The sequence below is a fragment of the Sorex araneus genome, chromosome 8 (genome assembly GCF_027595985.1).
Source record: "Sorex araneus isolate mSorAra2 chromosome 8, mSorAra2.pri, whole genome shotgun sequence".
NCBI lineage: Eukaryota > Metazoa > Chordata > Mammalia > Eulipotyphla > Soricidae > Sorex > Sorex araneus.
In genome coordinates this window covers 31,535,179-31,552,313 of record NC_073309.1, presented here as the reverse complement: position 1 = coordinate 31,552,313, position 17,135 = coordinate 31,535,179, and positions in this window count along the sequence as shown.

Genomic DNA, 17,135 nt, shown 5'->3' with positions numbered 1-17,135 from the left:
GCTTGTGGGCAGCCCCCGCCACTGCTGCAGAAGGCACCTTTCCACTGCTACCTGGGAACCTCTGCTTGCTGCTGCTAAGCCCAGCTCCCCTGCTGGGCAGGGCCGCAGGTAGGTGGGCACTGGTCAAGGGCTGGGGAGATAGTATAGCAGGTAGGGTGTTTGCCTTGCACTGGACCAACCTGGGTTCGATTTCCAGCATCCCATCTGGTCCCCCAAGCACCGCAAGGAGTGATTCCTTAGTGCATGAGCCAGGAGTAACCCCTGAGCATCACTGGGCGTGACCCAAAAGAGAAAAAAGAAAAACAGTGATCAAAGGACGGAGTGGGTGTCCACTCAAAGTGGTCACTGGAGCAGGATGGATTTATGGATTTTGAATTTTGGTATCTGGGGGGTTCTGCCTGTGTCTGTCCACTGGAAGCTCTTGCTTGTAGCCAAGCACTCTCTGGTCACTCCCTGCTCTACTGGACTCTACTTGCGCACTCCTGGAAGGTCACGGTCCCTTCTCCCTAATGTGTTCTGTTCCTGGGCATGCACCTGCAGTTCATGGTCATTGTCTCTTTTCATCTTTAGACATCTCCTCCAGGAAGCCTTCCAGGATGGAGCTCCTTATATCTCAAGTTGCCTTTATCATACTAAGTTCCAGGCACCAAGTATCTCCTATTGCCATCACCGAGTCCCTTACCTTGGGGAGGGAGAGTGTGGTGTCCTCGGTTCACGCAAATAATCTAAGTTGACAGGAAACTTATGGGCTTCACACAGAACAAACACCCCGCCCCACTTCTTGAGACATTTTATAATCTCCTTCCACCCTTCCTCTCCCCATCGCCATAGCAACTGGCAGTTCAGGACACTGCTGGCAGTCAGGGCCCCGATTCCCTCTGTCCTTGGAGGTTTTCACTATCTCTGGCCTCTGAAGTGTCCTCCCTGTTTCAGCCTAACCTGGACAGATGCCCGGCAGAGTCTGTGTTTGTGCTACAGGAGACTCTGTGTCCCACTTTCTCCTCTCCGCAGTTTTCTTGCTTCTACGTCTCTAATTGCAGTAAGCTGTCAGCAGTTATAGAGTCAGAGGACACCAGGCCCCGAGATTTGCATTCTGCCATTCTTCGTGCATCCGTGCCCTTTTGGACTTTCAGGCAATTTCCCCACCCTCCACCTGTACCCACTGGGTGGCTGAATCCTGAGAACCAGGGGAGCACTGTCAGATGGAGTAACAGAGGAGAGGGGGCTGGGGGTGGTGGTTATATCAGGGACTGATCTGGCGGGATGGCTGCCCAGGCAATGTAATCCTCCCTCCCTTGACTCGGGTGTCCTACACCTTCCACTTTTCCTTCTGCCTTCACAGGCCCCTGTGCTTCCCTCCACAAGTGCTGCTCGGGCTCCTGTGCACTCTGCTTGCCCCTTTTCTGGAGGGTCTCCCAGCTCCTGGTCCCCACATCACCCTGGCTCACACACGCTGATATGTGTCCCCCGTCACCCCCACACCTTGGGCCCCGGCGTGGACTGTCAAGAAAGGGATGGGTGCTGGAGCGATAGCACAGCGGGTAGGGCATTTGCCTTGCACATGACTGACCCGGGTTCAATTCCCAGCATCCCATATGGTCCCCTGAGCACCGCCAGGAGTAATTCCTGAGTGCATGAGCCAGGAGTAACCCCTGAGCATCATGCTTGGTGTGACCCCAAAAAACAAACAAACAAGAAAGGGACAGACTCTGCATTTCCTGGGTCCCTCTAGGTAACTGCACCCACCCACCCAGCACCTGTCCTGCTGCCAGTTGCTTCCAGCCTCTCTGGTGGGACTTCAGAGGTGGCTGCTTGTCTGGGCTTGTGGCACCAGCAGCCCGGGAGGAGCCGATGGCAACAGCAATGTTTGTGGGAGGCTGCAGAGGACCGCAGGGCCACTGCTTGGGTCTGTCTTCAGAGAACTGTGAATATGGGTATGGAACATATCGTGGAGGTTGAGGCTCAGAGAGATAGGCTTTCTGGAGTCGTCACCATACAGGCGTCATCCAGTATCCAGCCCAGGTCCCCAGAGGCGGCAGTGATTGTCTGGCACAGGGGTAGGCACTAACCCAGGTCTGCCACTCATCTACCAGGGTCCTAAAGGACTTTGACCCAGGAGGGTGACATTAGGAAAGCCCATCAGATTTGTACTAGACTGTTTTTCGTTTTTTGTTTTTAGGAGTTACAACATCGTAATGATGTTCCATTAGCCCTCAATGGAACGAACATCTCCGAATGCAGCAGCTATGTGTACCTAGGTCGAGAACTCAACATGACAAATGACCTGGCACCTGAAGTGCACAGGAGGAAGAGAGTAGCGTGGAATGCCTCCAAGAGCATCAAAAAAGTGGTTAAAGGATGAAGAACCTCCAGCTCCCAGCACATCTTTTCGACTCCACTGTTCTTCCTGCACTAACGTAGGCCTCAGAAACCTGGGCCCTATGAAAACAGGATGAGAACACTATTGGGGTATCAAAAGGAGGAATCAACATAGCTATGCTTGGAGTATCACATTTCACTCAAGTGACAGAAGAACTCTGGAGTTCCAACCTCCATCGTTGATCAAGAATCAGGGACGCTGCCTTGTTTGCCAAGGCGTCGAAAATCAGATGGGCTGGACACGTAATGCAGTTCAGAGATGACCGCTAGACTAGAGCTGTTACCAACTGGATTCCACAGGATGTCAAAAGATCGAGTGGCTGCCCACCTACGAGATGGTCAGATTTCTTCTTCAAGACCCTAAATGAATGGTTTAAGGCTCTTTGTGTTCCTGGAGCGAGCAGACACCATTGGGCTACACTAGCATGTGGCAGGGACAAATGGACATGTTACTGGCACCCGCTTGAGCAAATCGATGAACAACGGGATGACAACTGATACAAGTGATTCAAGAGTTACAAAGCTTTCATGTTTGAGATTCAGCCATAAAATGATGCAACACCCATCCCTCCACCAGCGCACATTCTCCACCACCAATGTTCCAAGTATTCCCCCGCCTGCCCCCCGCCCTACACACACACACCACAGTCCTCACCCTGCCTCTATGGCAGACAATTTCTCCAATACTCTCTCTCTCTAATTTTGGGCATTATGTTTTGCTCAAATTTTTCCACCACCATTCAAGCCTACCTGCCAGGGGCAGACACTAGATAATATATTTTCCATAGCTCGTTTTGAATATCATGAGAGCTCCTGCAGCCACGATTGTAAATGTAAATTTCTAGATTGTAAATGGTTGGGTTCCAGAGACATCTCTGCATGGCGCTAATCCATTTTGGGATTCAATTTGGAGTCTCTGGGCCAGGTGCACTAAGATGGCATCCAGCAGCATACTGTGGGCTTGACAGCCAGTCTTCTGGGCAGGCAGGGACTCGGGGAGGAACAGCCCAGGTCCTCTGCCACCTTGCAGCCTGGAGACTTAGTCCTTAACCTTCATACCTGGGTCTTGCTTGTGGAAGCTCTTGGTCACTGGGATTCCATCTGGAGTAGGTGGGAAGACTGTACCTGCTCCATCTGGAATGCCCCGGTGATACTGGTTCAGTATGGGGTCCGGAGAGATCTCTGGCGCTGTGGTGTCTTCCGGGACTTGCTGCTGTGTCTCTGGGCCAGGGATGTTGGTGGGCTAAAATCCGCATTACAAAATTTTCAGCAGATTATATCTTGGTGAGGTCCATCCTGAGACGGTGGAATGAGGCTTGGGGTGTGGCGGTGATTTTGGATTGTGGGAGCAAGTGGCTGCCGGGCACTCTGCTTGGGCGGGCACAGGCCAACCCGCCCCCTCCAATTTTACTCTGGTCTGTTCATCCATGCATGGGTTCGAGCTTAACTGAGACTTTTGACCTCTTTTAAGATTTATTTAGGGGTCTCTGGAGCAAGGATGGTAGTAGATCTTAAAAGGTGGCGCTGAAGTTGGTTCATGGGGGTGACTGCCAGTGCTTCCACGTGTATTGGAAAGTGGGTGGAGGTAGCCCACCCCAACTCTGAGAAAACCTGGAGATTTTCATCACAAAACCCACATACCAGAATTGGGGCCGGAGCAATAGTAGAGCAGGTAGGGCATTCGCATTGCACGCGGCCGACCCGGGTTCGATCCCCGGCATCCCATATGGTCCCCCAAGCACCGCCAGGAGTAATTCCTGAGTGCAAAGCCAGGAGTAACCCCTGAGCATCACTGGGTGCGACCCAAAAAGCAAAAAAAAAAAAAAAAACCCACATACCAGAATTTTCAGCAGATTATACCTTGGTGAGGTTCATCCTGAGACAGTGGAGTCAGGCCGGGGGTATGGAGGTGATTTTTGTTTGTGGTAGCAAGTGGCTGCTGGGAGCTTTGCTTGGGCGGGCCACCAGGCCAACCCCCACCCCCAGTTTATTCAGCCATGCACAGGTCTGAAATTAACTGTGGCTTTTAATCTCTTTCGAGATTTATCTATGGGTCTCTGAAATAAGGCCAATAAATGAGCTTGTATAGCTGAGCTGGAGGTGGTTTGTGGATGTGGCTCCCACATGCCTAACTTTTGGCTGTTTAATTTCTTGGTAAACTTGATCCCAAGTTGTTGGGGTCTGTCCATAGGCACAGCAGCAATTTTGGGGTATCAGGAAGCCTGAAGGCACCATCAGGCTGCTGATGCACTCGCCCCACTGTTGGTGGCACCATATCCCCTGGAATAGACTGTTGACTACTAAGGGATTAGACAAAATGCCACCAGGAAGATCTTGGATGAGGTTACTGCTATACCCTGGGTATCACCGGACCATACCCAAGCACTAGCCCATCCCGCCTCTGCCCCACCAGGCTCCAGTCTCAGCTGCCCTTGGGTTCTGTGTTCAGGTTTTTTTTTTTTATTATTTATTCTATAATTTTTGTGGTTTTATATTTGGACCTCTGATTCATTTTGAGTTAATCTTTATATATGGTAAAAGGCAGAGATGGAGGTTCATTGTTTTGGCCTGTGCTGCGTTTTGTTATGTTGCATCATCTGTCAGCCCAAACCTAGCGGCTTAAGCAACATGCATTTATTACCACGATTAGTGTGGGCACAGCTGTAGCGGGTCTCCTCCTCAGGGGTCCACTGGGCCATGTTCTCATCTGCCGGCATAGCTGGGAAGAACCTAGTCTAGCTCAGTCATGTGTGTAGCTAGACACACTTGCTGGCCGGCTCCCTCGGCCCCTGCAGGGCAGCTGTCACGTGGATTTTCCAAACACAGCAGCTCTCCGCCCAGAGCCAGAGGGAGCGTCTCTGGGCACATGAATGGCAGAACAGTCTCACCCCATGGTATGGCCACACTCTGAGGGCTGGAAGTAACTGCAGGGAAGAGGGCTACAGAGGAGTGACTTGCAGGAGGCCCAGCAGTTGTGGCCGACTCTGAGAGACTGGGTCACACGGACTCATCATGTGACTTCTGGCTAAGATAATTGGATCATTCCTTTTTTTTTTTTGGGTCACACCTGGCAATGCATAGATGCATAGGGATTACTCCTGGCTTTTCATTTGGAAATTACTCCTGGCGGTGCTCGGGGGAATATATGGGATGCTGAGAATCGAACCCGGGTTGGCCGAGTGCAAGGCAAATGCCCTACCCACTGTACTTTCATGCCAGCCCCTCATTTGATCATTCTGGTGGTCACACAGCTACTTAAGCTCATTCAAAACCTGAATGTTGGGACCAGTGAGATAATACAGCAGAGAGGACGTTTGCCTTGCACATGGCCAACCTGGGTTTGATCTTTCAGTTCCCACCAGGAGTGATCCCTGAGTACAGAGCCAGGAGTAAGACCTGAGCACCACTGGTGTGCCCCCCCCACCACCACCACCGAAAAAAGACAGTGAATGTCAACTTTATTATAAATGTGTAACTTAAACTATAATTTAAAAAATTATCTGAACAGGGACTGGAGAGATTAAAACAACGGGTAAAGTGCTGGCTTTGCATGCACCCAACCAAGGTTCAACCCCAGCAACCAATGTGGTCCCACAAACACCCCCAGGAGTGACCTCTGAGCATCACCAGTATTGCCAGGAGTGACCAAAACCCTAAAGAAAAATACTGTAGCACTGTAGCACTGTCGTCCCATTGCTCATCGATTTGCTCGAACAGGCACCAGTAACGTCTCCATCGTGAGACTTGTTATTACTGTTTTGGGCCTATCGAATACAAAAAATCAAAAAATAACTTCATTTGAGTATATTTGTATGGCTCTCTTTCTGGTTACTCGCTTCTCTTCCACAGAGTTATCTATTCTTTCCCCCAAAACATCATACCCTGATTCTGTAACCTTGTACTAAATCTAGAAGTCAGCCGGTGGTGTCACAGAAGCAGCGCAGGAGTCAGGCACCTCCATATATACCATCAGTCGTATTGTGTAAGAAATTAGCTTCATTGGTTCTCATACCCTCATGAACATTGGGCACAGCCAATCACACAACAGGGATGGGAATAGCTGTATAGAAGCCCACGTTGTAAGCACTAAAAACTGTGGTCCTGGAAGGGGTGTGTGTGTGAGGTGGGGAATCTACTTAGAAAAGCTGGGGGCTGGAGCGATAGCACAACGGGTAGGGCGTTTGCCTTGCACGCAGCCGACCTGGGTTCGATTCCCAGCATCCCATATGGCTCCCTAAGCACTTCCAGGGGTAATTCCTGAGTGCAGAGCCAGGAGTAAACCCTGTGCAACACTGGGTGTGACCCAAAAAGGAAAAGAAAAAGCTGCTGCTGCTGCTACAGACAGAGGGAAACTGCTGCTGAAAGGGAGCCTCGGGGGCCCTGCCCAATGGGGCCCTTGTCTTAACGGGAATCGACTGGGGCCCCTATCCTACAGGGGAGCCGATGGAGACCCTGTGCTGATGGGGCTGATGCTGGCCTTCCGTGAGCTCTGAACAGAGTGCCACACTGTTCTCTTGTGTTTTAAATTGAATCACCGGAAGATAGTTACAAAGCTTCCATGTTTGAGTTTCAGTCATACAATGATCGAACACCCACCCCTCCACCAGTGCACATTTTTCACCACCAATGTCTCCATTATTTCCCCCCACCCAATCCCAACCCTCCCCCTGCCTCCATGGCAGACAATTTCCCCCATACTCTCTCTCTACTTTTGGACATTATGGTTTGCAATATAGATACTGAGAGGCCATCATGTTTGGCCCTTTATCTACTTTCAGTTCACATCTCCCATCCCTAATGATCCCTCCAACAATCATTGACTTAGTGATCCCCTCTCTATTCCAGCTGCCTTCTCCCCCAGCTCACGAGACAGGCTATCAACTATGGAGCAATTTTCCTGGCCCCTGTGTCCTTGGGTGTCAGTCTCATATTATGTTATTTTATATTCCACAAATGAGTGCAGTCAGTCTATGTCTGTCCCTCTCTTTCTGACTCATTTCACTTAGCACGATACTCTCCATGACCATCCACTTATAAGCAAATTCCATGACTTAATCTCTCCTAACAGCTGCATAGTATTCCATTGTGTAGATGTACCAAAGTTTCTTTAACCAGCTGTCTGTTCTCGGACACTTGGGTTATTAACAGATTCCAGCTATTGTGAACAGTGCTGCAATGAACATACAGATGTCATTTCTACTGTGCCTTTTTGCACCCTTCAGATAAGTATGTTATTCTTACCCAACCAACTCCAAGAACCCAGAAGCTAGCTGTGCTAGCAGTTTGCACTCAAACATACTTCGTGCCTTTTCGGGGACTTGCAGAAAATCATGACACTGAAATATTTGATGACAACATCCAGCAAGTACTGTCAGCAAGTGATTGCAGCAGACATTGGGACAACAGCGCAGGGCGAGTAAAATGGGAGTTTTTCTCTCAAGGCTGCACTCAAGACCCCTGAACAGAGGCCGAATTTATCCAGAAATCAGTGTGCACTCTGCAAGACCCCTGGGCCTGAGGGTTTCCTAGTCTTTGTCTCTTTATTTTATCCTGGCCTACTGGTCCATGCAGAGCAATTCTTCAATGGCTTAAAGGGCTCGGGAAAGTCTGCCTGATAATGCTGTTTTTACCACTCTGAGGACAGAACATCAGCCCGAGACAATACAGGTATTTTCACCACAAGGCCTCACTATTCAGCCCTGACACCTAATGACACTAGGCTTGAGGGTCATGATCCCGAGAAGGCCACTCTTTGGGGACCAAGTGGCACTCGCCAGATCAATGGAAATGAGAACACAAGGTTCTTTTGGTTTGTTTGTTTGTTTAACGTTGATTTACAATACTGTGAGTGGTAAGGCTTCATGCATAAAGCCTTCCAGCACCACACCCTCCACCTTCCCCTCCACCCATGTCCATGCCCCACCAACCTTCCCCCCCCCCCCGCCTCCCCCACTCCCCACCTCATGGTCAGCTTTCTACTAAAGACCCGTTCTCGGTTTCTGCTGCCTTTGGGAATGTGTTATTTCTTTAAATCCCACACACGAGGAAGAACGTTCCGTACCCACCCTTCTCCTAACTTCACTCACAGGCTGTTCTTCTAAGCCATCCACTAAGAGATGGGTAATAATTTATACTCAGCCACTGTCTTTAAGGTCAGGCCTATCCCTTCCACCAGGATTCATTCAGCAGACCCAAATAATTTATCCTGTGTCAGAAAAGCCAAACAGATGGCCAAAATTAAATCAAGAGGATCATCATGAAGGAAAAAACCTCTCTCTGGACAATTAACCGCTTAATTCTGTGGTTATGCTAAGCCCTTGGATTGGGGCAGAGGTGTCCTTACTCGGGAAATCAAGGAAAACTTTACCCACTTGATAGGGACACTGGAAACAATATTATAAATCTCAGGACATTTTTCTTTATCCTACTAGCTGGGAAATTTCAGGTTTGGCTCTTGGAAAGGAAGCGACAAATGTCACCTTAGAGGTCCAAAGGGTCTTCACCCTACCAGGAAAACTGATAGCTACGAGTCCTGTCGTGGCAGTGAATGTAATCGGTCTCCACTCTCACCAAGGAAGCAGGTTTAGGATCTGACAATTCTGACATGAGATAACTTCAAACTCTGCTCTCACAAAGTGGAAGGTGCCCAGACGGTGAGGGTGAGGATGGACTCTGTCACCATACAAAAGGTGGAGACTCGTGGTTCTGCTCTAAGGACAGAGACGGTCTCGGCACGCATAGAGAGCATCGTACAGGCCCCCGGCCTCTAGCTGTGTCCTACGGGTGATTTGGAAAAGCAGGTTGGCTTCAAGCTCTACCCTGGAGAGTCTGGAAGGATGCGGACACAGGCGACTGTCCGCTTCCATCTCCCTTAGGTGGTGGGAAAGCTCAGGCCGCTCCGATGCTCCCGGAAAGCTTCTCGTGCAGCCCTGCGGCTGCTCATTTCTGGGCCCCTCATCATGGAAAAGGTAACCACAGTAGTGTAGATTCTTGACCCTAAACTACATGGTGACTTTAGAGCCACAACAAAAGTTTCTTGTCCCACAGCTGATAAAAATGGCAGGATAGGGGCTGGAGTGATAGCACAACAGGTAGAGTGTTTGCCCTGCACATGGCCAAACCTGGTTCGATTCCCAGCATCCCATATGGTCCCCTGAGCACCGCCAGGAGTGATTCCTGAGTGCAGAGCCAGGAGGAACCTCTGTGCATTGCTGGGTATGACCCAAAAAGAAAAAAAAAAAAAAAAAGGCAGGATATTTCAGTCTAGGGTCCCTGCAGAGGGCAGTACGGCCACTTTCGATTCAGACCATAGCCTCGGAGGTGTGTCTCAAGTGCTACAGGTCAACTCTGTTTGGATCACAGCCACATTCTACAGGTCCTCAGGTTTCCATTAACGGGAAGACTCAGGCTTCAGGAATTCCTGTTTCAGAGCTCCCAGCAGCTACTCAGATTGCCCAGCTCTGGCCCTGTGCAGGCCAAGAAGCAAAAGGTCTGCTCAGTTTTGCTCCCTGAAGGCAACGTTACGCCCTTCCCAGAACATCAGCACTCGGGCGTGATAAGGGATTCCCATGTCAGGACTGCTGGACAGAAGGAGTTAACTCAGACTGACTCACCAGCAGCATACCAGGGTTTCATGGTAACTCAAGCCTTCACAGTCAGAAAAAAAAAAAAAAAAAAAAGGGAAAGACACCACAGCTCCTTGATCTCAGCCCTCAGGGTTATTATCTGGGGGCTCAGAAACCTCTGGTCAGGCCCACGGGACACAGGGAAATTGTGTGCATGGGATATGCAGCCCTCAGCCTGAGGCTCAGTGGCCATCTGGTCTGGTCTGGTTTGGGAGCCACACCCCAATGGTGCTTGGGGATTACTCCTCGGGGGAGCTGGGGATTGAACCTGGGTCGACCATGTGGAAGGCAAGGACCTTACCCACTGCACTATCTCTCTCCAGCCTTAGCCAGGTTTTGAGCCAGACCAGCATGGAAAAAAACCTGGTTCCAATGTGTCCTCCCTATTGGCAAGTTTGCTCAGGTAAACAAAGCAGAAATTAGCATAAATGATTTCCATTGCCTGGAGAAACCTCCATTGGGTCAAGGGTGGGGAAGTCCTGCCCAGTTTCTGGTTTTTATTCTCAAAATTGTTTTCAAGGTGTGGCCAGAAAGAGAGTACAGCGGGTAGGGCCATTTGCCTTGCACACATCCGACCTGAGGTTTGATCGCCGGGACCTCATATAGTCAGCACTCCCTGGAGTGATCCCTGAGCACTACCAGATGGCAAAACAAAACCAATACATATTGCTTTCAGGGGCTGGAGGCATTGTACAGCAAGTAGGGTGTTTGCCTTGCATGCGGTCGACCCAGGTTCAATTCCCAGTATCCCATATGGTCCCACAAGCACTGCCAGGAGTGATTCCTGAGTGCAGAGCTAGGAGTAAGACCTGTGTATCACAGGGTCTGACCCAAAAAAGAAAAATAAAATTGCTTTCAGAAAACTGGCTCCCAGACACCTGCCTTTGGGGCTTTTCTCTGAGTTCTAGAGACACTCTAAGAGCAGGTGAGGCAGGCTTCTCACCGTGACCGAACCTCCTGGCCCTTGTCTCTCCTGTCCTTGGGTGTAAGTCTCATACTATGTTATTTTATATTGCAGGGATGAGTGCAGTCACTCTATGTCTGTCCCTCTCCTCTGACTCATGTCCCTCAGCATGGTCCTCTCCATGCCCACATGTGGCACACTTTAGTTGTGGTGCTCACACACACCAGCTGCCAGGTTCTAGAAAACTCACACTCAGACACTACTGAAGCCCACACGGCTGATAGGGCCACACTCAGGCCCTGGGGGTGGCCTCGTGCCTGCAAGACAGGGGCCCCCCAGCCAAGCTCTCCTTCCCTTTGCCCCCTCGGCCTCCGGCTCACTGTTGAGACCCCTGGGCACATGTGGGTCTCTCTCCTCCCCTGCCTGGGGGTCTCCCCTCCTCGTCCAGGCTGCAGCAGGCTTGCTAAGCTTGTTTAGCTGCGGGGCAGGTCTCGGCTGGAAAGTGGGGTCCCGTGAGTTGGGGCAGAGACAGCTTCTAGCATGGCCTTCAGGGCTTGGATTTTTCCTCTTCTTTTTTGATTGATTTTCAAATGAAGGCATTCTCATGAGCTGGGGGAGAAGGCAGGTGGAACAGAGAAGGGATCCTTCCAGAAGTCAACGATGGCTGGAGGGATTGCTCGGGATGGGAGATGTGTGCTGAAAGTAGATAAAGGACCAAACTGAGAGGCCATCGCCTCTCAGCATCTGTATTGCAAACCATAATGCCCAAAAGTAGAAAGAGAGTATGGGGGGAAATTGTCTGCCCTAAAGGCAGGGGCTGGGGTAGAGTGGGAGTGGGAGGGATACTGGGGACATTGCTGTTGGAGAATGTGCACTGGTGGAAGGATGGGTGTTTGATTATTGTATGACTGAAACCCAATCATGAAAACTTTGTAACTGTATCTCATGGTGACTCAGTAAAAATAAGTTATTTATTTATTTATTTATTTATTTATTGGCTTTTTCGGTCCTACCCGGTGATGCACAGGGGTTTCTCCTGGCTCTACGCCCAGGAATTAACTTCTGGCAGTGCTCAGGGGACTATATGGGATGCTGAGAATTGAACCCGGGTCGGCCGCATGCAAGACAAACGCCCTACCCACTGTGCTATCACTCCAGCCCCCCAAATAAATAACTTTTAAATGAAGCCATTATTGAGTACATGAAAACACCCAGATCCTGATTGTTCATTTAAGCCTTGACAGTGGCATACACCAGTTCGAAACAAGAGCTGGGAGACATCATCATTGGAAGGTATTTCCCACAGGGTCCCCCCTCGCCCCCTCGCTTCTGACTGCTGTTCCCACAGAGCACTTGTGCCTCACTTGTCCACTCAGCTCATGCCTCAGAGGCGCAGGCATGCCGCTCTGTCTCGGTGCTGTGGGAATAGCACGCCCGAGCCCTGCTGAACCGTGTCTCGTCACGAAGCAGGAGGAGCAGTGTAGAAAACTGCCAAGGGGAAGGAAATGCCCGGCGTGCCCAGGATTCTTGTGGTCATGAGTTCCTGATACCAAGGGAATGCAGACTGGTCCTAAATCTCTTACCGGTGCACGCTCAGAGAAGAGATCCTGACCCTCGTTATACCCTTTTCCTTCATGGAGGCCAAAATACACAGTAGCTTGCCGCTCCATGAGAGATGCTAATGACACCACTGTCACCTGAGCAGGCCTCTCCTCCCAACGTGCCTGCATGACCCCAACACCTTTATGACCGTTTCGCTACTCAGTTAATTCACCCGCAATCCTGCAGGAGTGGTGCTCCCCTGGGAACACTGGCACCCTTTCATTGCCTGTGTAGTCACTGAGTCCCTTCGCTTTCTCTACTCTGTCCTACCTTGTCCTTGTCCTTTCGCATGGCGAAAACAAGAACGTGGTGTCTGGGTGGCTACTGGCATCCCCCTCCTTCAGTCTCAGAAGAGGCTCCCCTGAGTCCCAGCACCAGGGTGGCAGGGGCGAGTTCCCAGGACTGGCAGGCTTGAGTGTAGCCCGGGGCTGCCTTCCCAGGGTCGGAAGGGCTAGAGGCATGTCCCGGGTCCTTCTTCCACCCTGAGGCCTCTCCGGGAGGGCCTGCTAGCAGGAGGATTGGCTGTTCCACAATTCGCTCATGCCTTAAGCTGCGGGATGCTGGGTCCCTTCCCCGGTGGCCTTGCGGGAACCAGGGCTACTCGTCACCTCCTGGTACAAACTTCGGTGAACACCACGTTTTCACGCTCTTAGCTGAACCCCAAGAATGGAGTTGTCTGGCAAGTACGTGTCTGACTTTGCAGGAAACTCCTGGCTTATGCTTCCTGCTCTCGGATTCCCTCTGTCCCGGCTGAGGGGATTCCGAGAACCAAGAACATCCAGTGCCGTACGAACGTCAGCACCAGCTCCCAACGGCTCAGCCCCAGCGTAAAGGAGAGCGTTTGCGTGAGGAAGAACGCACAGGGTCAGAGGTGGGAACGGTGTCCAGACTGAGGCCCGGCCCTTGGGAGACAGAGGAAACAGGTGTCTCAAGAGGAAGAGACTGCCCCGTTTCCTGAGATACACCCTGGCCCATTTGGATTAAACCGAGTTCCTAACTAACATCCTGTGTTGGCAGAGATAAACTTTGAAAAAATAATAATAATAATGTAGGAGTACTGCTATTTGTTCAGCCATTGATGAAGCTGATTAAATTGGGCATGAGGGGCTGGAGCGATAGCACAGCGGGGAGGGCGTTTGCCTTGCATGTGGCCTAACTGGGTTCAATTCCTCTGTCCCTCTCGGAGAGCCCAACAAGCTACCCAGAGTATCCCGCCTGCACAGCAGAGCCTGGCAAGCTCCCCATGGCGTATTCGATATGCCAAAAACAGTAACAACAAGTCTCACAATGGAGATGTTACTGGTGCCCACTCAAACAAATCGATGAGCAACAGGATGACAGTGCTACAGTGCACCATGAGACCGAGTTACAAAGCTTTCACATTTGAGATCCAGCCACACAATGATGGAACACCCATCCCCCCACCAGTGCCCATTTTCCACCACCCACATCCCAGTCCTCGCTCTGCCTCTACGGCAGACAATTTCCCCAGTACTGTCTCAGCAGAGATAAACTTAGTGCCTCCCCTCCTTTCCCCAGAGGAGGCTCTTTAGTGGCAGACGAGGGGAAAGGTAGACTTTGGGGAGCTGCTCCCACCACGCTGCATGGGGGGGCCCTCCTAGTCCAGCGGAAGGGTCTGGTCCAGCAATGCCCAGCAGTACACACACACACACACACACACACACACACACACACACGGGACTAACTTTGGAGTAGAGCGCAGACCTATCACACACAGGCCCTGCCCGCCCCAGCTGCTGGCCTGACAGTCTCCGAGGTGCCAGCTTGGCCCATTTGCCCTGTGAGGAGGGAGAAGTGCCCTGCGGGATGCGGTGAACACCTTAGGCAAACACCCAGCCAATGCAGAGGAGGAGAGAGCGGTTTGGGAACCCAGGGTGGAGGGGGTCCCCGCCGCCTGTGACCACACTGTGCTCTCTGCCCCCATAATTTTTCACTCTCACGCAGAGGCTGCCAGGGCCTGGCTCTTCCAGGGGGGTGGGTTGAGTAAGAGTCCCACGAAACCTTGAGTAACAGCTCTAGCCTCGTCCTGGCGCCCGCAGGCCCAGCCGGGAATGCCCTGTGGCTGCAGGAGCGACACCTGCTGCTCTCCTAGCTCCCACGGGCTGTCCCGGCCGTCACGCTGGAATGGAAGGCACAAGTCAAGCAAAGGGGGCCCAGGGAAGCAGGGGCCTGGGGCCTGAGGCATCCCCGAGGCATCCTACCCAAAAGCGCCCGCCCATCCAGCAGAGGGCTCTGGGGGAGGCGGGGCTCCAGCCTGGCGGTGCAGGAGGGAGGCTCTGAGCACTGGCGAAGGCCTCCCTCTGTCCCCGAGTCTGTCCACCGGCCCCTTCCCCAGGCGCTATGAGCAGAAATGAGACGAGCAGCTGGCTCTGGGTTGCTCGCTGAGATGCCAATCAAAGCGGCCTGTGTGACTGCGTCTGAGGACTGAGAAGGGGCAGCCCGCCTAGCCAGCTTGGTGCTGAGGGTCCCCCCATGTGCAGTGGTCCCCTGTCCTCTGTGGTGGGGTACGAGGAAGGGGCGGAGAAGCAACAACACAGGGTTCACAGGTCCAGGCCGTGCCCAGCCACGATTTCCAGCTGACTATGGCCTTGCGGAGAGCCCAGCATGCCTCGCTTCTCCTGATCACCCCTGAACTGCCGCATGGTCCCTCTGTGGGACCCTCTTCAGTCCCCCTGGAGGGCCTTATCTCCTGGGCCTTCAGCCCCTTTGTTCCCAAGACCTCAGTCATTGTTCCTCACTTCCTGCAGACTGCACCCTGGCCTCTGACTGGTTCAGAAATGGGCACCCCCTCTGGCCAGGCTGGACCTGAGGAGCTCTGGTCATGGGGACCTGACCCTGAGCCCCACTCGGTTCTCGACTGTGGGCGGGAACAACGCCCAGCAGTGCTCACCCTGCCTGGTCAGTTCGGTGAGTCGGCTTGTGTCGATGGCATTTCCCACAGTCCTTCCGTGGCCTTCACAGGACAGAGGTGCAAAACGCAGCCCAGCACCCACCCCACGCGCCAGTGGGAGTAAAGAAGAGGCCGCCGTAGGGAGAACCCCAGGCCGAGTAAAGGACCCAGGACACCCACTGGGGCAGGGACCGGGCTGTGCACTCCTTAGCCCCCTCTAGACGTGGCTTGACAAGCAGACTGTACCCCCAAGTAAAGGGTGAGTGGGGAGCCCGCTCGGCACGGGAGATGCGGGCTGAATGTAGGCGATAGACCAAATGTGACGGCCACTTAGTACTTGTACTGCAAACCACAACACCCAAAAGGAAGGAGAGGGAGTGCAAAAGGGAACGCACTGCCAGCGGTGTGTGAGGGAGGGAATGGACGGGGTGGGAGGGATCCCCGGAGCATTGGAAAATGCAAAATGGGCACTGGTGGAGGGGTGGGTACTTCAATCTTTGTATGACTGAAACGTAAGCACGAAAGTTTGTAAGTCAAAAACAAGCAGACTGGGGCTGGAGTGATAGCACAGCGGGTAGGGCGTTTGCCTTGCAAGCGGCCGACCCAGGTTCAATTCCCAGCATCCCATATGGTCCCCTGAGCACAGCCAGGGGTAATTCCTGAGTGCAGAGCCAGGAGTAACCCCTGTGCAGCGCTGGGTGTGACCCAAAAATAAATAAGTAAACAAACAAACCAGCAGATCTGTGCCGAGTTGGGGCTGCAGTGGGTCCACCATGCTTACTATTTTAGGGGCTCTCCAGCCATGCTCAGGAGCCACTGTCACCTGTGCCCCGGAGAGCTCTCTCCCCCCCAGATCACGGTTGACTTGCAAGGGTCGCAGAAACTCCAGCACTGAGCAGTGTCGACACTTGCTTCTCTCCGACACACGGGGGCATGGATGTCCAGGGAGAGCAGGGGCCAAGCCACCAGAGGCCCACCCCAGACTGGGGTGGCCTTGACCCGAGGAAGATGGGCTTGTGGGCAGTCGGGGAGGGAACTTCCTTCCTTGTCTCCTACCGCTGCTATCCAGAGAGCGGCCAGCCCGGGCCTGGAAGCTCGTCTCCCGTCCTGGCCAGCTGGATGCAATTACCAGTTCAGGAGGCCAAGCAGGGCGGGACGTGGAGAAGGACCTGGAATGCAGGCCAGCTGCAGGCCTATTCTTCCAAACTAAACAAAACTGAAGGCGCTTGTTTTTGGTTGCTTTTCCCTGGCCCATGCCAGAGAACTCTATAAACCTCACAAGTTTTTTTTTTTGTTTTTTTTTTTTTTAGGAAAAAGTGCACTTTCTTGGAAAGCACAAGAGACTTTCTGCAGATCTGCTCTCCAGAGGTGCACTTGTGGGGTTCTCTCAGCAAGGGCCCCCTGGTCAGCTCTGTGGGGGAGGTGGGTCCCCTCCCCGGTTCTCCGAAGTCACGTGAGCCAGGGCTGCACGCAGGCGCTCTGGAACCCACTCTTCCACTGTTCTTCACGTTGAAGGGACGGGGTCCGCCCATTCCAGGAGAAAGGAGAGCAAATCCCCAAAGGCTGGTTCCCTGGGCGGGGGTCAGAGGACTGGCAGGGTCCCCAGATACACGCCCCTCGGTGATCTGCCTCCTCTTCTATGCGCTGACCACAGCTCACAAGAGCTTAACATGGGAGAAGGGAATGAGCAGAGCCGCTTCTTTAGCACAACGGC